Source organism: Phaseolus vulgaris, chromosome 3 (assembly GCF_051622355.1).
Source record: "Phaseolus vulgaris cultivar YP4 chromosome 3, ASM5162235v1, whole genome shotgun sequence".
Taxonomy (NCBI): domain Eukaryota; kingdom Viridiplantae; phylum Streptophyta; class Magnoliopsida; order Fabales; family Fabaceae; genus Phaseolus; species Phaseolus vulgaris.
This window is the reverse complement of record NC_143500.1, coordinates 6,730,530-6,747,915: the sequence shown is the minus strand read 5'-3', so window position 1 is coordinate 6,747,915 and position 17,386 is coordinate 6,730,530.

Sequence of the window (17,386 nt, the reverse complement as noted above, 5' to 3'; positions counted from 1 at the left end):
AAAATATTTTTTATTATTATTTTCCGGCACAACATGATTATTACAATTTTTTTATTTACAAAATTTAAGTTTATGTGAGGGAAGTCTTCTTTACTAAGTTTCTTTATAAGTTCAGTTTTAATAAAAGTGAAATAATAAAGAGGCTATTCATAAACTCCTAATTGTGTACATCATTTATCTTATTTTGATTTAACGAATTTAAATAATGACAATAAATCTAGTGGGAGAAAATATTTTATTATTAATTTTTTATTTTCATCACCGAATACAAAAGAAAATTATTTGATTCAATTTTGGTATCTATAATTATTTTCAAGTATTTTATCCTTATTATATTTGATGAGAAAAATTATCTATAAATTGTTACTGTGAATTTTTTAAAATAATATTAAATAATCTAGGTTTTTAATAATTTTTTATGGTTTGTAATTCCTACAACATTTTCGAAAATAAAAAATTCAAATTGACGAATAAATATAACTAAAGAAAAAGTAAGCAATGCATACATAGCACAACTAAGAATTGTCTCATATCTTACTCCGAAAATTGAAAATAAGTAGAGTAAAAAGTCTCCTAATAAAAAAATGTGCTTAAGGTACTGTTGTATTTATATTTTAATCATTAGTCACTATGCGAAGTGATAAATTTTAATCACTATTAGTACATTTGAAACAAATAGTAAAAAAATGTGTTTACATATAGTTCTTAATAAGGGTGTATTTGAGTAACTCTAAGAAGCATTTTTATAAATTTATATCAAATAAGAGTTTATCTATAAACGTGTAAGACTTCTTAAATAAATTTAAGACTAAGTTATAAATTATTTTCATAAACCAGATTAATTTCTTCAAATAAGCTCCATAAATTAGGATTGATAATAAATGTTGTCTTATTCATTCATGCAATCTTTGATTTATACCAAAACTAATTGTTGAAATTTGAGGTAGAAGGTAGGAATAATTGTTTTCAAAGTTTGAATTAAAAAAAATTAAATGAATTATAATTTTATTATTTATTTATTTATTAATTAAGATGAATTAAAGTACATTTTTCTGCATATCATATTATAGATAAAATAGAGAAATATGTAAAGAGTGAAAGATTTGAATAATGTATCACAGTAAGGAATCAAACATAATAGATAAATAAATATAAGGTTGTTATATCTCCTTTTGTCATCCTTTCCTTTCTTAAAAGGATCATGAGTAATCCAACCTTTGCTTTTCACTACATGAGTATCAATTTCTAAAATCATAAAATGACTTTCCAATCGTAAAATTCATAATAGAACTTTCTTTTCCAAATTCTACATTTAGAGTCAAATTTAGAAAAACCTTTCAAATTATAGAATTCATAATACAATTTTATATTATGAATGCTAGAATTCATAATATAACTTCCTGATGGGAGTTTCTTCCTGCACCCCAACATTTTTGTTTTTACACTTCACAATATTTTAAATTTTGAAGTTGATCTTCACCTTTTATTTAAAATCGGGATCTTAGAATATGCTACGGATTTATTAATCTGGAAATGAATCATGTTGTTTTTCGGATAAAGGGGTGTTCTCGAAGCAAAGTTTGCATAAATTGTTGATTTCTAAATTGCTGAATCTAGAAACCTAATTTCTATTACGGATTGGTGGATACGAAATGATTTTTTTTCAATTATAATTTTTTTAAAATAATGTATATTTACTATTAGATTAGAATATGTAAAACAAGCTAGAAATATGCAATTTTATATTGCAGAAATCAAATCTCAACTAAGATAATAATTGGGCTTACAGTCTGAACATCTTTCAAAATTTTCAAAAGGCAAATTCTTCCTACACCATAGTAATTCTAACCTATACTCTATTTGCCATTCAAAATGACAAAAATACTTTCGACCTTAAAGGCTGTAGATCAAAATATATTTCTGAAATTTCTTTTTCATAATAGATTTTTGGATTTAAATTTTTGGAATATATTTTTGAATTTTGAATTTTTTTTTCTATAACAGATTTTGTGTTCTGGATTTTATTTTTTTTGTAATGTATTTTTTTCATTTTGAAATTTTTTTAGAAAAGAAATTTTGACTTTTGAATTATATTTTTTGAATTTTCAAATCCAAAATAGAGAGTAATTTTGGAAAATTTAAAAGATGGTTGGGTGCAGGTTGAAATTGATATGATGCAGGAAGAACTTGCCTTTTCAAAATTACTCACTATTTTGGATTTAAAAATATGGAATTCAAAAGTCAATTTTCATTATGAAAAAAAAATTCAAAATGCAAAAAAAAAAAATCCACAGAAGAAAATCTGGAACACAAAAATCTGAAAATGTATTTTGGAAAAGCATTTTTTAAATTCAAAAAGGTGTTTCAGAAATACAAATGCAGACAAAGATTTCAGAAGTTTCTTTTTTCACACCCATTTCATTTAAGTTCATTTTCATCATTTTGTAAGAGCATTTTCGTCATTTTAAATGAGGGTGCATGTTGAAATTGTTATGGTGTAGGAGGAATTTGCCTTAGTTTGGCTGAACGGGCCTGTAGGCCCATAAGCAAACACAAACCCTACGGTTTTATGTAATTATAAACACCACCAAATTGTTTCATCTCGATCTCTGCATCGTTCACGATTGCTCTCTCTTTTTTAGGGTCGCTTTGTTTTTTTTTTTTAAATTTGAAGAATTTTAAAGTGCAAGTTCAGCTTCTTGAATGGATCTGATAACCCTACGGTCCAATCAATCGTTTTTCATAAACTTGCGAAATCAAATTATGCAGTGTCACTCGTCTGAATTTGATTTTTCTGTGATCTTTCAGGCCCTTTATCACTGCAATATCTCATTTCTTTCTTAATTGCTTTAATTTCTGAATCTGCTCTTTGAATTTTTTTGATTCAAGCAAACACACTCTGTCCCAAAACCCAAAACTGTGTTGACACCAATGTTTTGAGGCAATGTTTTTGTTGTGTTTCTACCATATATATGATTCACATATATGAAATTTAACAGAATAAATTTTAAATTAAAAGAAGTGTTTTTACGTATATACGACCAATATGTATGAAATTTAAAAGAATAAATCAATAGAATAATTTTCTAATTTTATAATTTAAAAATATTGTCTAATTTTATAATTTAAAAATATGTATTATATTTTAAGAGTTGTAGTCTAGAGGCTCCGACACTCTTTAGAGACATTCTTAAAGACATATAAGTCATTTAATTTAAAAAATATTTGTTTACTTTTTAATAATTCTAATAACAATAATTCTAATAACAACAGTTTTAACACATTTTAAAAAAATACCATTATCACATGAACAAAACTCATAGTGAATCAGGAATTTGCATTTGCAAAACAAGACTGAAGAGATGGAGAAAATACAAGTGTGTTATTGATATATTTACATATATTATATTGTTTCCTTGAAATAAAATAATAATAATTTTTTATTTGCAGTAACCGTTTTAATTTTATTTTAGTAGGAATCACTCATTTCCCCTTTTATTCATATTTTTTCATTATTTATTTCGTATTTTTTTTCTGTCTCATAATTTAAACGCACCCTTTCTGTATGAAACTGATTTTGAAAATAAATTAGTATTAAGCAATTTTTTTAGTTCAAAGCCTTATCTTGAAAACCGTCAATAAAATAAAATATTAATATAAAAATAAATGAGAAAGTAATTATATATACTAGTGGGAACACAAACAAGAATGCATCCGCATTTCCATTTTTTATTTTTACTATTATTATATGTATATTTATATTTATTTAAATGAAATATAGATTTATGTGTATTTTGTATGTATGAGAGAGCTAGAGAGAATGAGAGACACAGAAAACATGAAAATATGTTATTGCGTTTTTAAGAGATTTGAGAAAGAAGAAAGATAAAGTAAGAAAGAGCGAAAAGAAAAAAAACGGTAATAATAAAATCCCAGAAATTCAAGTTAGAAAACAGTAAGTGGAAATTGAAGAAATGGAAATTGAAGAAATGGAGATATATTTTAAAATATTAAATTAAAAAAAATTTCTACATTCAAAACATTTTTAATATGTTTTAGAAAAAATAGAAAATGACAATGCCCATAATACAATAATAAAATTAAATATTAATATAAGATAAAATAGAAAAAAAATTGAGATCATAATTAAAGAATCCCCTTCACATATAACATATTTTTTTAAAACATCATAAAAGAGGAAACGAAATGTTTATTCCATTAAATATTCAAGCAATTTTTATTTTTATATTCTCCACCTAGAGTATTGTTTACATTAAATATAAGATATGTTTAAACTTTCAACAGATTTTGATATTCATTTACACATATAGTTTCCTTTTATGATATATGTAGAGTTTACGTTTTTTTAAAATATAATTTTCTTGAGTATAGATTCGAGAAACATAAAATATTTATATTCTAAAATTGTAAAATAAAATAATAATAATTTTTCTAATACAATTGAAAAATAATTGAAGCAATCTATAACTTTTAAGAGAAATTCCTAATATTAATGTATTTTAAAAGTTCAGAAATTAAAAAGATTTGAAATTGTGCAATTGGTGGAACTTTCTGATTTGCAGTAACCGTTTTAGTTTTAGTTTTTTTTTTTGTTCATATTTAAAACTCTGATAGAAATTAGGTTTCGTATTTTTGGATTTTGCGAGTGACACTGAGTAAAGGAAATGGAATTGGGCATTTATGAGATCAGTAACTGAGTGTGGAGAAGATAATGGACTTCGTCGTGAATTGAAGATGGTGTAACTCTTGGGCTTATGGGCGAAATGTATATGACAATTACTTCCTGCCCCCAATCAATTATGATTCGTATAATTTTTAAAATTCCCATTGTGCCCTTCTTTTTTTCATTTTGAAAAATAGTATATGGTAAGGTACAGAGGAAGTTCATTGTTGTGGTGAAGCTTTGCTTTGAGTTGCAAAAGAGGAGGCTTTAACGGAGTTGTGCACGGACGTTTAATGTAAGGTGTGGTTGTCAAGTTAATGAGGTAAGTAGACATTTGAACTCGTTTTTGGTGTTTCGTTCGAACTGAGCTGGTCCTGGATATCGGCATCCGAAAGTCTGGTTTTTGCATTACGGATGTCAAAATTCGGAAGTATGGTTTGTTGCTTCTGGACGCCCATGTCCGTAGCTGAAAATTGGCTTACGGAAGCCATTAATCAATTATGGATAAAAATATCCAGAAGCCATTAATCAATTACAGATCAAAATATCCGGAAGGCAATAATGAACTATGGATAAAAATATCTGGAAGGCAATGATCAATTACGGATAAAAATATCCAGAATACACAACTCAATTACGAATATAAACATCCGGAAGCCATGTGAGTGTACCTTGACTTCTTCAACGATGGTTCCTTCTCTAACTTCCGAACCTGACCGTGGTGACTGCTGCTTTGCCTACGATGATGAAGGTAACTGACAGTGATGCAAACGAACGGAGACGAAGGTGGATGACGGTGATAGTTGCACCTGTGGCTACTGGTTCACGCATAAACGAAGAAGAAGAATAATAGGATTGGGTGCAGATCACACTTAAGGTATTTTCAAATTCATTAAAGGTAGTTTAGTCTTTTCCTATATGCGATTGGGTGTCAATTCAAAATGATCGGGTGCAGGAAGAATTAGCCAAAGTAAATTTTATTAAAATAATTTTTTAAGTAATAAAGGAAAAGAAAGCGTGGGAAGTAACAAAGAAAATTGAATAAAATAAAAAATAAATTAGAATTATATTTTTTAGTTATTTATTTATTGAAGTTCGAGAAAGTGTGAAGTATTTTGTTTAGATTTTAGGAACTTAAGTTAAAGTTAAGAAATTCTCTTTAGAATAAATTCATGTATAAATAATATATTCCATGCTTTTAATATTATTAGGTATTGATCATAGTAATAGTAAAAGTTTACATTTAACAAGTTAAACGTTTGCAGTTTATTTTGAATATTAATGTGAGGTTTTCATAGATCTACGATACAAACAAAATTAATTAAATTGGTTTGATTTTGTTTTTCTGTTCGAATCAAACTCGAACCAACTGATAAGCTTTTGTTTACCGTTTTAAAATTTGAAAATCTAAACCAAATTAAAATGATTAAAATATATTTAATTTTTATTTTATTTTTAATTTTGTTGAAGATTTTGGTTTATTTACAGAATCTCATTGACATAAAACAAGTTCCTTAGGCTAATTTAGTGAATTTCAATTAAATTTTTTAAAAAACATATTGATATTTTTTAATTAAATTTTAAGTGATCTGAATCCATTAATATATTATTAATTTGGTTAGATTAGTTGAAAAAGTTTTGAATCCAAACTAAATTAAACCAATTCATATTAATTAGTTTAGATTTATGTTTCCTCTAACATCAAACTGATTAGCACATTATTAATTCATATGCATGCCAACTAAGTTTATAAAACACAAGCATCCAGACTTAGTTTTTTTTTTAACTTTGTTTTCTAGACTATTATATTCTCTAACAATGGTTGATTAAGAGTTGTTATACTAATTTCACATTTTGACAATATTATTATCTTTCTATTTTTGTCATTTTTTATCACTTATTTAGAAGAATTAATTCTTATACGTACATTTGTGTTCATGCCAAATTACAATCCTACTTGTATGTGAGAATATTTTGTTATCAACATCAGTTGTGGACGTATGCAGATGATCAGAAAATGAAAATAATAAGTTGTCTTACTTTTTCTTCGTGGTGATTGGAAGCTATAAAATGGAATCCTTCATATAAAAATTATTAGGAAAATAATGATTATTAAATTATACGTAATTATTGTACGCAATTATACGCAATTAATTTGATAATGATAGAATCCATTTATTGCGAGTAGACTACTGATTAAGTGTTTATTTTATCATGTTTTCTTATTACTCCTCAAAACTGTGACAATTAAAGTATTTTATTTTTAAATAATTTTTTTAGGACAAATACTTAGTGATGGATTTCCTATGAGCTCTTCTTGAATGTTTGGTGAAGATGGTGCGGAAGCTTATGTATGAGATGGACAAGGTCCTCCTAGGAGGTGTGGTGACCTTGAAGGTGCATGAAGAGTGTGGACATGGGGAGGTTCGGCCAACCCCTTTTATAGGCTAAGGAGGTCGTAAATGTTAAGCTAACAGAAGATGAAATGCTAGCTAAATGTAATGTAAATGTGAAGCACATGGGCCATATGGAGCAATGGTCCTCCAACCTTCACATGGCCGAACTTGATTAGTGAAGGCTTCTAGAAACCTTTAGCTAATCAAGGTTAATGCTTCCTTAATTCTAATGTGCAGAAAAATAAACATTTGTCCACATGGCTATGTTATTTACACCCCAATTAAAACTAGGCTATACGATGGGCCTTCACGGAACATGTACCAATATGTCATTCTCCCATACATAGCTTGATTCAAGTCTTCTTATCCTGGATGCTCCTAGCTTGGTTTTAGACGCTCCTAGCTTGATCTTAGACGCTCCTAGCTTGGTCTTAGATGCTTGGCTTGGGTCTAGACGCTTTTGACTTGGGGTCTAGCCTTTCATGGGAGGTTGTGCTTGGCCCTCCTCCATCACTTAGCATCTGCGATAAGACATGACTATGTCGTAATTCATGATTTTGAAATTTTGTGAGTATATATTGGTAATAAGAACTTATATTTAAATGTTTTAAAACCAAACTTCAAAAGTGATATTTAATCAAAACTAGTATCATTCCTAAAACGATTATACATGTTTCAAATTATTTTTCTCAAATTATTCTATTATTTTTTAGTGGAGTTGAATTTGTGATTTTGATTTTTTTTCTTCCTTTATAGGGGTGCCTATGTCTTAAAATAGCTTTATGCTTATTATTATTTTTTATTATAGTTCATTTGGTGTGTACTCATGATTTAAACTTTTTGTTTCAACATGCAGTGATGGATGCATGCAAATGATGATTTCTCAGAAAATGAAAATAATAAGTTCTCCCACTTCTTTTTCGTGGAGCGGTGATTGGAGACTATAAAATAGAATTCTTCATACAAAAATTATTAAGGAAATAATAATTATCAAATTACGCAATTATACGCAATTCATTTGATAATAATAGAATCTCATTTATTGCGAGTAGACCTACTGATTGAGTGTTTATTTTATCGTGCTTTCTTATTACTCCTTAAAACTGTGACAATTAAAGTATTCTATTTTCAAATAATTTTCTAGGACAAATACTTAGCATCTGGGACAAGTCATGACTGTGTCGTAATTCATGATTTTGAAAGTTTGTATTATAAAATTCATAAACCTTTTAAGTACATATTGATAATAAGGATTTATTTTATTTTATTACATAACAATAATATTTTTAGCAAATGTTTTAAAACCAGACTTCAAAAGTGATATTTAATCAATTAATTTGTCCGCATCTAATTCTTATTCAAAACTAGTATCATTCACTAAAATGATTATACATGTTTCAAATTTTTTTTCTCAAATTATTCAATTATTTTTTTAGTGGAGTTGAATTTGTGATTTTGATTTTCTTTTTCTTCCTAGCCTACGTCTTAAAATAACTTTATGTTTATTATTATTATTTTTACAATTCATTTGGTTGTATTCATGATTTAAACCTTTTGTTTCAACATCAGTGGTGCATGCATGCATATGATTTCTCAAAAAATGCAAAATAATAAGTTGTCACACTTCTTCTTCGTGGAGCGGTGATTGGAGCTATAAAATGGAATCTTTCGGACTAAAATTATTAAGAAAATAATTATTATCAAATTACACGTAATTATTGTATGTAATTATTGTACGTAATTATTGTACATAATTATACGTAATTAATTTGATAATGATATTTATTACGAGAAGACTACTTGATTAAGTGTTTATATCATCGTGCTTTCTTAATTGTCATGAAAAGTTGTACCTGATTTATTCTTTTCATATATATCTGTCGGACCAAAATCAGGTTTCAAATAAATTTTGTTACCTTTTCACCTGATAATAAGAGTTAAATTATATATTAGTTTTTTTTTCTCGTTCTTTAGTTATTTTGTTTTGGTAGTTGTACCCTGATTTATTCTTTTCATATATTTACGTTTTCATTATTATTTTATTATAATACCAGAGCTCGAATAAATTATGTTGTTTGCAGAAGTAATGTAAATATTTAAACCTAATTTGAATTACAAAGACTTTTGGTAGACTTTGATAAGCAGGTAAATATAACAATTGATATTGAATTGCGAGAGTTTAATTATTTTAGCTGTTATATTGTATTACACAATTATTTTACGATATTGTACGCAGATGATTTTTCAGAAAATGAAAATAAACAAACATCTATGTAATACTTTGAACCATTTTTTTACCTTTGTAAACTAGGGAGAAAACAAATCTTTGTTTGCAGAAGAAAGGTAAATATTTAGATCTAATTTGAATTACAAAGACTTTTGGTACTAATTTATAACGAGTGATGCGTTCTTTTTTATCATACACACAATGATATACTCTCATTGTTGTAATCTAGCTTACTGAGCCTGTATGGTGGTATTTCTGAAGTAGACTTTGATAAGCAGGTAAATACAACAATTGATATTGAAGTGCGATAGTTTAATTATTTTAGCTGTTATATTGTATTACACAATTATTTTAAAGTTAATAAGGTATACACAATTATTGTACGTTATTGTACACATATGATGAAAATAAACAGTTGCCCTAGTTCTTCGAGGAGTGGAGACTGGAGGCTATAAAATGGAATCCTTTGGACCAAAAATCAGGTTTCAAATAAACTTTGTTACCTTTTCACCTGATAATAAGTGTTAAATTATATATTAGGTTTTTTCTTTTTTTCTCGTTCTTTAGCTATTTTGTTTTGAAAGTTGTTACCTTGATTTATTCTTTTCATATATTTATGTTTTCATTATTATTTTATTATAATACCAGAGCTCGAATAAATTATGTTGTTTGCAGAAGTAATGTAAATATTTAAACCTAATTTGAATTACAAAGACTTTTGGTGCCAATTTATAACGAGAGTTGCGTTCTTTTTTTATCATACACGATGTTAGACTCTATTCCCGTCTTCACTCGTTGCGCGCCACCAACTAACTCACCAACGCCGCGTGCCGCGTCGCGTGTTGCCCTAGCCGCCGCCGAGGCGCCACGAACCAGCTATCACTGCATTACGAACTAACTCACCAGCCAGACTCCTCCGCGTGCCGTACTAGTTCTGAAAAACTTCTCCTTTTCTCAACTCTACCGTGCACGCTAGAAAGCAAGCAAAACGTAGAAAGGGTGTTTGGGCACCGTGTATAAGGGTTGAATCATCCCTGAAGTGGTTCCAATTTATTTACAAACAACATAATGCGGTAATAATTATCAAATTATACACAATTATTGTATGCATTTATTATATGTTATTGTACGATATACAAATAACCCAACCGAATGAGTAACTCTTATAAAAGCTCACTTTATTGAAAACATACAAGCCTTAGGATCAATGCACCACTCAGAGTAAGTAAAACTAGCAGAAACAGTTTTAGAAGTTACCCAAGACCAAGTCTTTAATTGTGCCAAAGCGAACACTTCCGAAGGATCGATCACCCCTCCTTGGAAAATATGTTTATTCCTGTACTTCCATAATTCACAAACTACAGCTATCCAAACACAATTCCAAACTACATTAACCTGGACAGGAGCATTTAGCAAAATAAAATGCAAGAAGTGAGCTGTTGGGACAGCATGGTCAACCGACGCAATCCCTAACCATGTATAGCACTGATTCCAGACTAACCAAGCTATCCTGCAATCAAAAAACATGTGTTTTGTCGACTCACACAGTCATCCTGCAAAAACTACATAGATTGGTATCCACCAAAACTCCATGTCTCTCCCAGTTAGCTTTTGTGGCAATCGAATTAATCAACACCCTCCAAGCGATAATATGTGCTGAGGGCAAAACAGTAGTCTTCCAGAGAAAGACAAACACACTTTTTCCCTCAACAAGGCCTCTTAAAAGATCATAGGCAGATTTTACCGAGAAACCACTATCCTTACCAGCCTTCCAAACTCGACTATCTGCAGAATTCAAGATAGGGGTCTTTCCATGCACTTCTTGTAACAGCTGGACTTCCTGGCATATTTCCCGATCAAACAGACCCCTCCTCCAAATTAACTTCCACTACCTCTTCTTATCCGGTAAGTAACCATTGACAAACTATTCTTGTATTATGTGATGACTTAATATAATTGATTTTTATTTTATGTAATACTATTAACCATTTTTTTACTTTTGTAAACCAAGGAGAAAACATATCTTTGTTTGCAGGAGGAATTAAATATTTAGACCTAATTTAAATTGCAAAGACTTTTGTTGCTAATTTATAAAGAGGGTTGCATTCTTTTTTATCATACACAATGATAGACTCTCGTCGTTGTCATGTAGCTTTTTAAGGCTACAACGTGGTATTTCTGGAGTAGACTTTGATAAGCAGGTAAATACCACCATTGATATTGAATGAATGGTTAGAGTTTAATTATTTTAGCTATTATATTGTATTTACACAATTATTTTAGAGTTAATAAGATATACACAATTATTGTACGCAATTATTGTACATTATAAGGATTTATTTATTTTTGATTGCATAAAAATAATATTATTAGCAAATATTTTAAAACCAAACTTTAAAAGTGATATTTAATGGAAATAATAATTATCAAATTATACACAATTATTGTATGCAATTATTGTACTTGTACGCAATAATTTAATAATGATAGAATCTCATAATTAGTGGATCCCTAATTGTAATTTGGTAAGAAAAAGTCTTCATACATTTAACTGTATCATTCTTTTTTTTTTACCATTTTCTTATAGTGATTTTGATAATGAAGATTATGCAAAGAAAAATATTCATATAAGTTACATACAAGATTTAAACCAACTTAATTGTCATGAAATGACTAGTTTGCTAAGTCATTCACATTCTTAGGTACATCTATTCTTGTTATAGCTTTTATGTTACATACAAATCTCTTCCAAAAAAAATGTGAACATATTTAAAATGTTTAAATTAAAGGTTGGAAGATTTAAACATAACTATCACTTTAATGAAGTAACCATTGACAAACTATTTGTTTATTATGTGATGACTTAATATAATGGATTTTTATTCAATGTAATACTATTAACCATTGTTTTACTTTTGTAAATCAGGGAGAAAACAGATTTTTGTTTGCAGGAAAAATGTAAATATTTAGACCTAATTTCAATTGCAAAGAATTTTGTTGCTAATTTATTAAGAGGGTTGCGTTCTTTTTTTATCATACATAATGATAGACTCTCGTCATTACCATCTAGCTTATTGATGAAATGTAAATATTTAGACCTAATTTAAATTGCAAAGAATTTTGTTGCTAATTTATTAAGAGGGTTGCGTTCTTTTTTTATCATACATAATGATAGACTCTCGTCATTACCATCTAGCTTATTGATGCTGCATCGTGGTATTTCTGGGGTAGACTTTGAAAAACAGGTAAATACAACAATTGATATTGAATTGCTAGAGTTTAATTATTTTAGCTGTTGTATTGTATTTACACAATTATTTTAGAGTTAATAAAGTATACACAATTATTGTACGACATTTTTTAGAAAACGAAAATAAACAACTTCTTCGAGGAGGGGAGACCTGAGGTTATAAAATAGAATCTTTCAGACCAAAATCAAGTTTCAAATAAACTTTGTTACCTTTTTATCTAGTAATAAAGGTTAAATTAGCTGTTGTATTGTATTTACACAATTATTTTAGAGTTAATAAAGTATACACAATTATTGTACGACATTTTTTAGAAAACGAAAATAAACAACTTCTTCGAGGAGGGGAGACCTGAGGTTATAAAATAGAATCTTTCAGACCAAAATCAAGTTTCAAATAAACTTTGTTACCTTTTTATCTAGTAATAAAGGTTAAATTAGATATTAGTTTTTTTTTTCGTTCTTTACCTTGATTTATTCTTTTCATATATTTAAGTTTTAATTATTATTTTATTATGATACCAGAGCTCGAATAGATTACTCTTCATGTCGATGAAACCATATATATATATATATATATATATATATATATATATATATATATATATATATATATAATCTGCAAGATGCATATTCATCTGAATGTCGATGAAACCATATATATATATATATATATATATATATATATATATATATATAATCTGCAAGATGCATATTCATCTGAATGAAAGTCTCTCCATTGCAAAATCAAGAAGGAAAAGTGAATTTTTTTTAGTTCTTTTTTTTAATGCAATATTTAAGTTGATTCGTGTTCATATTTGGGATCAGGTTTTTGTAATATCCTCAAACAATCATTCTTATTTTCTTACTATAATGGATTTTTAATAAAGACACTTGAATTTACTTACTACCTTTTAGGTTGTGTGTGCAAGTACAAAATTTGATAGAATATTCATATATGATGTACAACATGCACAATGTCAACCATATGTGAACATGCACAATGTCAACCATATGTGAGTTTTGTTTCTATTCCTAGTAATAATTTTGCTATGACAATTTGAATCATCTGTGAGATATGTTTCTATTCTTACTAATAATTTTGTCATGAACAATTATAATTTTGCTTTCTAGTTGCAACATGTTACCATTATTTTAATGGTTACAAATGACCTAGAAAATATGTCAACGGAAATGAATACATTAAGTATAATATTTGCTGGCTGATATCATTACATTTTGTTCGTATCTCTAAAGGATACACTTGTTACAGGTTTAAACTAAGTCAGTTGAACTAGTATTTTTTTTATTGAATTACAGAATTATAGAACAAGAAAACTAGCAGTAGATCCTGATGCTTTAGATTTCTCTAACATGGTTCTTGCATCAAATTACCAAATGTGAGTTAACCTTCATTTTTATGAAGTGTTTTTTTAACTGATAGGAGAGATAAATTTCATATATATATATATATATATAGTTAATTCTTATACTTATAATTTCATAGTATAGTAAATACAACTTAAATTTCATAATTGAAAGAAGTATTTCATTTTATAAACTTTAAACTTAGAAAACTACTTAATTTGTAAGCAATAGAGTCAGAAAATTTTACATTAATTTGTTTATTGTGGAAGTAGAATCATATTTTATTTTATACGATTACCATTTATTTGTACGATGACAATAATGGTTCAACCATTAATTTTAATTATATGTTTATTCTATATTTTTTGACATGATCTTAATTTACAATTCTTTATCATATTTTATTTTGTACGATAACCATATTGGTTCAACCATTAATTTTAATTATATATTTACTATATATTTTCTGACAGGATCTTAATTTACAAATTGTGTTGGAATATTTTGTATGATGACCATTAATTTTAATTATATGTTTATTCTATATTTTCCGACAAAATCTTAATTTGCAATTGCATTAGATTGCATCCAATGTTATTGAAATGGAAGAATATTGATGTTTTTGAAGTTTCTATGTTTAATATAGTGGTGTAGTTGCTTGATGTTTAGGTATGTTTTGAAATATAATAATATTGATGTTTGACTATGTTTGAAATGGAAGAAAAGAATATTGATGTATGTTATTTTGCATTAGTGCAAACATAGGTTCAATTTTTTATACAATTATAGTCAATTTATATTCATTTTTTTTAATTATTGAATTTTATTATTCAGTGTTTTAGTGACAATGCAAAATGTAGCAAATATTTTGATTGAATTTTTTTATATTGAATTTTTTTATATTGAATTTTTTTATTTTAAATTTCCCAGTAACAAACATTTTTATTGAATTTCTTAAAAAAAAAATTGTACGCAGGTTGGATCGCAGACCCACAGGCTAATCCTTATGCGGGACGAGGCAGAAAAATCAACCTGCATTCAATACACGAAACAGACCAACCTGCCCCGTATTTTGCGGGCCAAACGTGGGTTAAGCCTATGCGGGATGGGTCAGTCCTCATTGGCATCCCTAAATGCAATAATCAAGAGAGATTAACCAACATTGTATTGGAGGTAGAAGATCAATTGTTTAAGCCAGTCAGTCTATTACATAGTTTCGTTTTGTGATTATCTAGGACAAATATTGTGTTTGATCAATATCATTTTATGATTTAATTTATTTTCACATTCGCGGTGGAAGAGACCCTGACAACAATAGGAATTTAATATGTTAGGTTCCCTAAACCCTAAACCCTAAACCCTAAATACACGAAACAGACCAACCTGCCCCGTATTTTGCGGGCCAAACGTGGGTTAAGCCTATGCGGCATGGGTCAGTCCTCATTGGCATCCCTAAATGCAATAATCAAGAGAGATTAACCAAAATTGTATTGGAGGTAGAAGATCAATTGTTTAAGCCAGTCAGTCTATTACATAGTTTCGTTTTGTGATTATCTAGGACAAATATTGTGTTTGATCAATATCATTTTATGATTTAATTTATTTTCACATTCGCGGTGGAAGAGACTCTGACAACAATAGGAATTTAATATGTTAGGTTAACTTATGACTTGTACGAAAATGTTATTTTTAAAATTTACAATATTTTGCTTTATATTAATAATTTTTTTTAATATATTATATTATTTTATGTACGTCCGATATTTTGGATGTTAATAATAATTTTGAGCTGAAAAACATTCACACGAATCATCTTAAGTTAGTTCATGGATTATATTTTCACTTGTTTTTGTTTCATTTCATAGAAGAATTTAGAATATATGTATTGGATTTACAATTAAGTTTAAGTGGATACGACTTTAAATAGTTTCTTTTTTACATAAATTTTTTAAAATTAAATTTAACTTCTAACAATTATATATGAAAAACACACACTTAGATCTCATGTTGGTATGTTCATATTTGTGAAAGGTTGTAAAAAATAGGATAAAATGTTTCTTTCATTACTCTATATGTTTTTGTTTTAATACTTTTTTTCTTTAATTTGAAATACAAAATTTTTAGTCTTTCATACAATATTTAAATTGTTTTTCATTCATCCATAAAACATTTGACTATTTGGAGGATTAAAATAATATAATTTTTTTATTACGAAACTAAATTATACTTTAAAAAACTAAAATACATTTTATTCTAAAAGAATACGTCTAAATAATATGATCTTCCTTTTATGCCGGTCATGAAAGACATGAAGGGAAAGGATCATTGCTATCAACAACTTTGGTAAGAAACTTTAGTAAACAAGATAATTAGTGATATTTTTTAATGTTTCTTTGAAAGAATTATAAATTGTTGTCACTTGTTATTATCCCATTTTATTAATGGTTAAAAAAGGTAAACTCTTCCACTTCAAAAACTTAGTCTGATTAATATTAGTAATAAAGAGCTTAAGAATAACAAAAGCTACACTTAAACCAATCAAAATGTTCAAAACATGAAAATGTCAGCTCTCTATAACACAAGAATCTAAAGGAAATCATAAACTTCTCAAAATACTCTTATCTCATAATTTATCCAAGTCAAGCACACTAAACATTCAAATTATTATTATTATGTGATATCCATTACTAAATACATCTAGTTAGTATAATTAATATATATATAAATAAATAAACTTCTTTAGATTATTTTTATTGCTACGTACAAAAACAACTGTGTACTTATGTTAAACACTATGTTTAATACATTCAAAATATATAAAGAAAAACAGGTCAATAATGTTTTTTCAAATTGGATTGAACTAGTTGAACCATAATTTCTTTTTTCCTGTTTATTGTGGAAGTAAAATAATATTATTTTGTACAATTACCATTTATTTTGTACGATGACCAAATTGGTTGAACCATTAATTTTAATTATATATTTATTTTATATTTTTCTACAGGATCTTAATTTGCAAAATTTGTAAATTGGATTAGATTGCATCCAATGTTATTGAAATGGAAGAATATTGATGTTTTTGAATTTTCTATGTTTAATGTAGTGTGTAGTTGTTTGATGTTTAAGTATGTTTTGAACTTGAATAATATTGATGTCTGATGTTTTATCTTAATTGAATTATTGATGTTTGACTATGTTTGAAATTAAAGAAAAGAATATTGATGTTTGATGTTTTACATCACAGTAGCAAACATAGGTTCAAGTTTTTATACAATTATAATCAATTTTTATTAATTTTTCTTATAATTATTGAATTTTATTATTCAGTGTTTCTCAGTAACAAATATTTTGATTGAATTCTTTTATATTCAATTTTTCAGTGGCAAACAATTTTATTGAATTTCTTAAAAAAAAAAATGTATGCATGACGGGGCAGAGAAATCAGTCTGCGTTCACTACGCAGG